The 7,863-nt window shown below is 39.2% G+C and overlaps 1 pseudogene; it reads left to right on the forward strand.

The window, feature by feature from the left end:
• The first annotated feature begins 4,118 nt into the window (after positions 1-4,118).
• LOC118626754 lies at positions 4,119-5,730 on the forward strand (annotated as a pseudogene).
• Positions 5,731-7,863: the final 2,133 nt, after the last annotated feature.

Consider the following 7,863-nt stretch of genomic DNA (forward strand, 5'->3'; position numbering starts at 1 on the left):
AACCGCAAATGGGATATGTGCCCTTGACTGGAATCAAACCCGAGACTCTTTGGTCTGCTCTAACAGCTGAGCCAAACTCACCAGGGCTGATTTGTAAGATTTTATATTATGTTCACACAGACACTTTTTAGAGTATCTGACAGATAGTAATTTGAAAAAACTACATCAAAAAATTAGGCCTTGATTCTTAGTTGTTCTAAGGCATCAGCTTTTGCATTGTTTTGTGAAAATCATGTCATTAAGATCTGGGATTTCTTGTCCTGCTACACATAAGGAGTGTTGTGATTTGGCCAGCAGTATGTGGCTTTCACCACAGTGAGTCCTAGATTTCATATCTCAGCTGATCATTGTGAGGCAGACTATTTTCTCACAGAAACAGTATTATCATTGGTGGTTGCATTCTTGAGCTATGTTCTCAGCAACCAAATAAATCAAAGGAACAGTGATAAAAAAAAATATACACCTTTATAATAATTTTTGAATAATTAAACTGTGCTTCCCAGGATATAAAATGATCATAATCTTTCCCAAGTTCCCTAGGGTACTCTAATAAACTGTACATACAGTGTATATATAATATACAAGTCTAGGGTATCATAAGATAAATCCAAAATTAATAATCTAGCCACAACATATATTAATTAAGCATTTAAATAATTATTTTGCTGGTATTTTTAGAATTTTAGAAGGGTTTTAAAAGATAATTTAAATGGCCATGGCTGGCTTGGCTCAGCAGTTAGAGTGTCGGTCTGCAGACCAGAGAGTCCTGGGTTCAGTTCCTGCTAAAGGAACGTACTTCGGTTACAGTTTGTCCCCAGCCCTGATTGGGGTCGTGTGCGTGGTGACCACTCCATGTGTCTCTCTCATGTCGATGTTTCTCTCTCTCTTTCTCTCTCTTCCTCCCTCTCTCCCTCCTGCTCTATCTTAAGATAAATGCAAAAATGTCCTCAGGTGAGGATTTTTTTAAAAAAAGGATCATTTAAATGGCCCTGGCTGGTTTGGCTCAGCAGTTAGAGCGTGGGTCTGCGGACCGGAGAGTCCCAGGTCAGTTCCTGCTAAGGCACGTGCTTCGGTTATAGTTTGTCCCCAGCACGGTTGGGTTGTGTAGGTAGCAACCACTTAATGTTTCTCTCTCTCTCATCCTTCCTCTGTCCCTCCCGCTCTATCTAAAGATGAATGCAAAAATGTCCTTGGGTGAGGATAAAAAAAAAAAAAAGATAATTTAAATGAACCATAGCTCGGCAAACTAGCTTTCAGTTACCAAACAGGTTGATCAGGGGAATGCTATATCTATAAGCTTTTGGACATATCTTGGTAGAGAAATGGAGGAGGAGATTAAAACATGTGTCCGAGATGAGTGTCCATAAGAATCATTGCAACAAATACTTATTGAGTCATACACTGCATTATATATTCCACCGTGTTATTTTATTTCATCCTCACAATTTTGTAAAGAAGGCATTCTTCTTACTATTATTTTAGGATGAAGAAATGAAGGTTCCGAAAAGTTAAATAATTTGTCTAAGGATGCAGAGCTAGAAAATGACAAGGTGAAGATAAGGGCCAAGCTGCTGACTACAAAGCCCTTACCTTTCCCCAGTAATAATGCCTCACCTCCTGGAGCACACCCTGTGCTAGGCTCTGTTCTAAGCACATCGCAGGTGTTTAATCATCTAATCCTTTCAACAGTCCTACGAGTTGGGTACTACATTACCCTCGTTTTATAGCAGAGGAAAAGGAAGCACAGATAAGTCAATGTGTACCTAGCTGAGCAACCATTCCTAAAGAATGTTAATTGCTGGTCACAAGCAACCAAAGGGAAGATCTCCAATGGCATGCCACAGTGATCTGTCTCGGCCCTGAGCTTTTAGTTCAGAATTTACTTGGATAAAGACTGTGATCTACTGTCCAAATGTGGGAGAGCATAAATATGGTGGGATAAATTCTACTGAATGGCAGAAATTATTTTGCAAAAAAGATATCAGTAGTCTGAAATAAAGAGCTGAATCTAACAAGATGTAACTGTAGGAAAACTAAAAATAAAGTCCTAAACAACTTCATAAACTAGATCAATTGGAGGCTAAATAAATTAACAGTGATACATATAAAAGAGTTGTATAGAGTTTAATTGAAAAAAAATATGACAAGTAATGGATGATAATTGAGTGCTCTCCCTAGATATTCGCCCCACCCCCACAATGCAGTCACAAAAACACGCATGTGCGCGTGCACACACACACACATACACACACACTGCATTTGGAAATTAAAAATAAGAATGTCTTTTTAAGGGTAAACTATAAAATAAGTAATGGATCAGAGCAGACAAAGACAGCATAACTAGAGACAGAAAACTTCCTGGCAAAGGTTTTACTTTAATCTGATTAAATGTGTTATAGCTAAAAAGAAGAGTGTGACCATCGGTAGGATGGTTGGTCAACAACTGAAGCAAAGATATAGGCAGGTCACAGAGGCAAAGGGGGAAAGGGTCATAGAAGCATAAACACAAGCATTTGGAGCTTGTGATATGTTTATCTTTGTACTGGAGATGAATGTGGAAGATTATACTAGCTGGAGGTCAACGCTACTGTTAGCAGGACATTCCAGTTAGGAGAAATTTAAGACATGCTACTACTCTACCCCCAGAAGAGGAGTGGTTGACATGACCAAGAGTAAGGATATTTGGGGGCTATGGTGTTAAGTGCTAGAGGAACTGAGAGGATTGATGGAAATGCAGTGAGCAAAGAACTTAAAAGTTATTGTGATGCTTAGGCAAATGATCTTGTACGTAATTAATTGCAAAGAGAACACTTGTACACTGTTGGTGGGAATGCAAACTGGTATTGCCACTATGAAAAACAGTATGGCCCTGGCCGGTTTGGCTCAGCGGTTAGAGCGTTGGCCTGCGGTCCGGAGAGACCCGGGTTCGGTTCCCGCTAAGGGCACGTACCTTGGTTGCAGTTTGTTCCCGGCCCTGGTTGGTCGTGCGGGTGGCAGCCACTCGATGTGTCGCTTTCACGTCGATGTTTCTCTCTCTCTCTCTCCCTCTCACTCTATCTGAACAAAATATCGAAAAATGTCCTCGGGTGAAAAACAGTATGGAGGTACCTCAAAATATTAAAAATAGAACTATCATATGATCCAGCAATCCTACTTCTGGTTATATATCCAAAGGGGAGGGAGGAAGCATTATCTCAAAGAGGTATCTGTACTCTCATGTTCACTGAAACATTATTCACAAGAGTTAAGGAGTGAAAACAACCTAAGTGTCCATCAGAGATGAATGAAAAAAAAAATGTTGTGTGTGTACATATATAGATATATATAATGGAATATTATTTAGCCTTTAAAAAGAAGGAATCCTACCATTTGTGATTAACAGAGATGAATCTGGAGGGCATTGTGCTAAATAAAATAAACCAACAAAGACAAATACTGTATGGTACCACTTATAAGTGGAATTTTTTTAAAAGTATAAACAGAGAACAGAATAATGGCTGCAAGGGGCTAGTGAAAGAGGGGAACAGAGAGAGGTTGATAAAAGGGTACAAAGTTTCAGTTATAAGATAAGGTCTGAGAATTTAATTTAACATGGTGACTATAGTTGAAAATACTGTATTGTATAACTGAATATTGCTAAAACAGTAGAACCTATGTGTTTTTATTTAATGTTTAGAAAATATGTCTTTATTGATTTTTCAGAGAGAGAGGAAGGGAGAGGGAGAGAGAAACATTGATCAGTTGCCTCCAGCACACACCCCAACTGGAGACTGTACCCACAACCTGGGCATGTGCCCTGACCAGGAATCGAATTGGTGACCTTTTGATGCATGGGACAATACCCAAATAAATTAACATTTATTAATTTATTAATTAAATGTTATTTAACTAATGTTAAATCACAAAATATATTAAAATTTTATCTATTATACCTCAATATGGCTGAAAATAAATTTAGTTGCAAAGAATCTACAAAAAAACTACTAGAACTAATATGTGTGTTTAACAAGATTGTAGGACACGAGATGAATATACAAAAACCAATTGTATTTTGCTTTTTCCCAATGGGTTTGCTGCCAGAACACAGGTATTGTGAAAACCACTAAATCAAAGCCAAAATGGGAAAGGAGAAGGCTCATCTCAACATCATCATCACTGGACACAGACATGTAGATTCTGGCAAGTCCACCACTACTGGCCAGCTGATGTACAAATGTGGCAGGATCGACAAAAGAACCATCGAAAAACTTGAGAAGGAGGCTGCTGAGGTGGGGAAGGGCTCCTTCGAGCACGCCTGGGTCTTAGATACACTGAAAGCAGGTGAGCGTGGTATCCCCACTGATATCTCCCTGTGGAAATTCGAGACCAGCAAGTACTCCGTGACCATCCTTGATGCCCCAGGACACAGAGACTTTATCATAAACATGATTACAGGCACGTCTCAGGATGACTGTGCTGTCCTGATTGTTGCTGCTGATGTTGGTGAATTTGAAGCAGGTATTTCCAATAATGGGCAGACCCCCCGAGCATGCCCTTCTGGCTGACACACTGGGTGTGAAACAACTGATTGTTGGTGTTAACAGAATGGATTCCACTGAGCCGCCACAGAATGGATTGCCACAGCCGGAAGAGACAGGAGGAAATTGTTATAGAAGTCAGCACCTACCTCAAGAAAATTGGCTACAATCCTGACATAGTAGCATTTGTATCAATTTTCGGTTGGAATGGTGATAATATGCTGGAGCCAAGTGCTAACATGCTGTGGTTCAAGGGGTGGAAAATCACTTACAAAGATGCCAATGCCGCCCAGCCGGTGTGGCTCAGTGGTTGAGCATCAACCCATGCACCAATAGGTCACTGGTTCGATTCCCGGTCAGGGCACATGCCCAGGTTGTGGGCCAAATCCCCAGTGGGGGTCATGCAGGAGGCAGCCAATCAATGTTTCTATTTCTCTCTTTCCTTCTCCCTTCCTCTCTCTCAAACAATCAATAAAGAAAAAAAAAAGATGCCAATGCCAGTGAAACCACACACTGCTTGAAGCTCTGGATTGCACCCTGCCACCAACTCATTCAACCGACAAGCCCCTGAGTCTGCCCCTCTAGGATGTCTACAAAATTGCTGGTATTGGTGCTATCCCTGTGGGCCAAGTGGAGAGTGGTGTTCTCAAACCCAACACGGTGGTCACCTTTGCTCCATTCAACATCACAACCGAAGTCAAGTCTGTTGAGATACGTCATGAAGCTTTGAGTGAAGCTCTTCCTGGGGACAAGGTGGGCTTCAATGTTAAGAACGTGTCTGTCAGAGATATTCATCATGGCAATGTGGGTGGTGACAGCAAAAGTGACCCACCATTGGAAGCAGCTGGCTTCACAGCTCAGGTGATTATCCTGAATGATCCAGGCCAAATCAGTGCTGGCTATGCACCTGTGCTGGATTGTCACACAGCTCACAAATTTTGCTGAGCTGAAGGAAAAGATTGATCATCATTCTGGGAAAAAGCAGGAAGATAGTCCAAAGTTTCTGAGATATGGTAATGCTGCCATCATCGATATATTTCCTGGCAAGCCCGTGTGAGTTGAGAGTTTCTCTGACTATCCTCCTCTGGGCCGTTTTGATGTTCATGACATGAGACAGACAATTGCTGTGGGTGTCATCAAAGCAGTGGACAAGAAGGCAGCTGGAGCTGGCAAAGTCACCAAGTCTGCCAAAAAAGCTCAGAAGGCTAACTGAATATTATCCCTCGATTCTTGGCACCTCAGTCTTTATCAGTGTTGAAAGAACAGTCTCAAATGTTTTTTCTCAATTGGCCATTTAAGTTTAATAGTAAAAGACTGGATAATGATTGCAATGCATCAAAAAACCTTCAAAAGGAGCCCTGGCTGGGTAGCTCAGTTACTTACACCAAGGTTGTGGGTTCAATCTGGTGGGACACATGCAAGACTCAACCAATGAGTGCATAAATAGATGGAGCAGTAATTCGATGTTTCTCTCTCTCTCTCTAAAGTCAATAATAAAAGTAAATAATAAATAAAAACATCTTTAAAACCTTCAAAAGGAAAGGAGAATGTTTTGTGGACTGTGTGGGGGGGGGGCAGTTTTTAAGTTATTAGTTTTTAAAATCAGTACTTTTAATGGAAACAACTTGATCAAAACTCTGTCACAGAATTTTGAGACCCATTAAAATTTAGTTTAAAGAGAAAAAAACTGTAATTTTATAAACTATCAATAGATGATTTTAAAATGAATTAAATTATAATAGCATCCATAGAATAGCATCCTTAAGGATAAATTTAACATGAAAAGTGCAAATCTGTATACTAAAAACTATACAACATTGCTGAGTGAAATTAAAGAGGATTTATAAAACTGGGGAGATATACAATGTCCATGGGTTGGATGAGTCAATATTAAGATGGCAATTTCCCCAAATTGATGTATAAGATTTAATGTAATACCTATCAAAATGTCATAGGCATTTTTTTGGTGGAAATCGACAAGTTGTTTCTAACATTTATATGGAAGTACAAAGAACCTAGAATAGCAAAACAATCTTGAAAAGGAAATATACAAAGTTGGAGGGCTTTACTTGATTTTAAAACTTACTACAAAGCTACAATTATCAAGAAAGAATAGATATTGAGATGGATGGAAGAGAAGAAAAAGTCCAGAAACAGACCTGGTCAATTGACTTTCCAGAAAGGTGCCAAGTAATTCAATGGGGAAGGAACAGTCCTTTCAACAATAGGTGCTGGGATAACTGGATAAACACCAATAAAAAAATGAAGCCCAACCCTTAACCTTCCACCATACATAACAAACAACTTAAAGACAACATAGGATGAAGTCTTTGCAGTCTTGGATTGGCCAAAAAGTTCTTATGTGTGACTTACCAAGTATGAATGATCAAAGACAAAATCAACACATGGAACTTTATAAAAAAAATAAAACTTGCTCTTCAAAAGACACCGTTAAGAAAATGAAACTATTTGCAAAACATATATCTGAAAAAGGGCTTGAATTCAGACACTATAAAGAACTTGTATAATTCGACAATAAGAGTACAAACAACTCTATAAGAAAGGAGAAAAATACTTTAATAATTACTTCACCAAGGAAGATAAATAAATGGCTAATAAGCACATGAAAAGATGCTTAATATTATTAGTCATAAGAGAACTGCAAATTGAAACCAAAAGGAGGTACCACCACACACCTACTAGAATGGCTAAAACAGAAATGGCTGTGTTGGGAGGACATGGAGAAATCCATACATTGCGGGTGGAAATGTAAAGTGGAACAGCCACCTTGGAAAACTGGCATTTTGTTAAAAAGTTAAACATACGCTTACCATTTGACTTAGCAATTAAACCCCTAGGTACCTACCCAAGAGAAACAAAAACTTATGTCCACACAAAGATGTGCATACAAATATCCATAACAGTTCTATTCATAATAGCCCCCAAACTGGAAACAGCGTCTGTCAACTGCTGAATCGATGAACAAGATGTTGTATATCTGTAGAGTGGAATATTACTCACACTAAAAGCATTATACTAAATGGAAGGAGGCTGACACAAAAGACTCCATATTGTATGATTACATTTATACCGCGATTCTAGAAAAGGCAAAACTGTAGAGACAGAAAGATCAGTGGTTGCCTAGGGGATGGGGTGGGAAAAGGAACGAACTGCACACAGGCATAAGGGAGCGTTTTGTGGTGATAAAGGGTTCTAAAACGGAATTGTGGCGATGGTTGTAAATTTCAACAAAGTTTACACTTAGAGTGGATGAATTTTATTGTATCTAAATTAAATCTCAATAAAGATGTTTTAAACAAAACAGACACTTATTGTGTCTTCATGG

Source organism: Molossus molossus, unplaced genomic scaffold (assembly GCF_014108415.1).
Source record: "Molossus molossus isolate mMolMol1 unplaced genomic scaffold, mMolMol1.p scaffold_m16_p_12, whole genome shotgun sequence".
Lineage (NCBI taxonomy): Eukaryota > Metazoa > Chordata > Mammalia > Chiroptera > Molossidae > Molossus > Molossus molossus.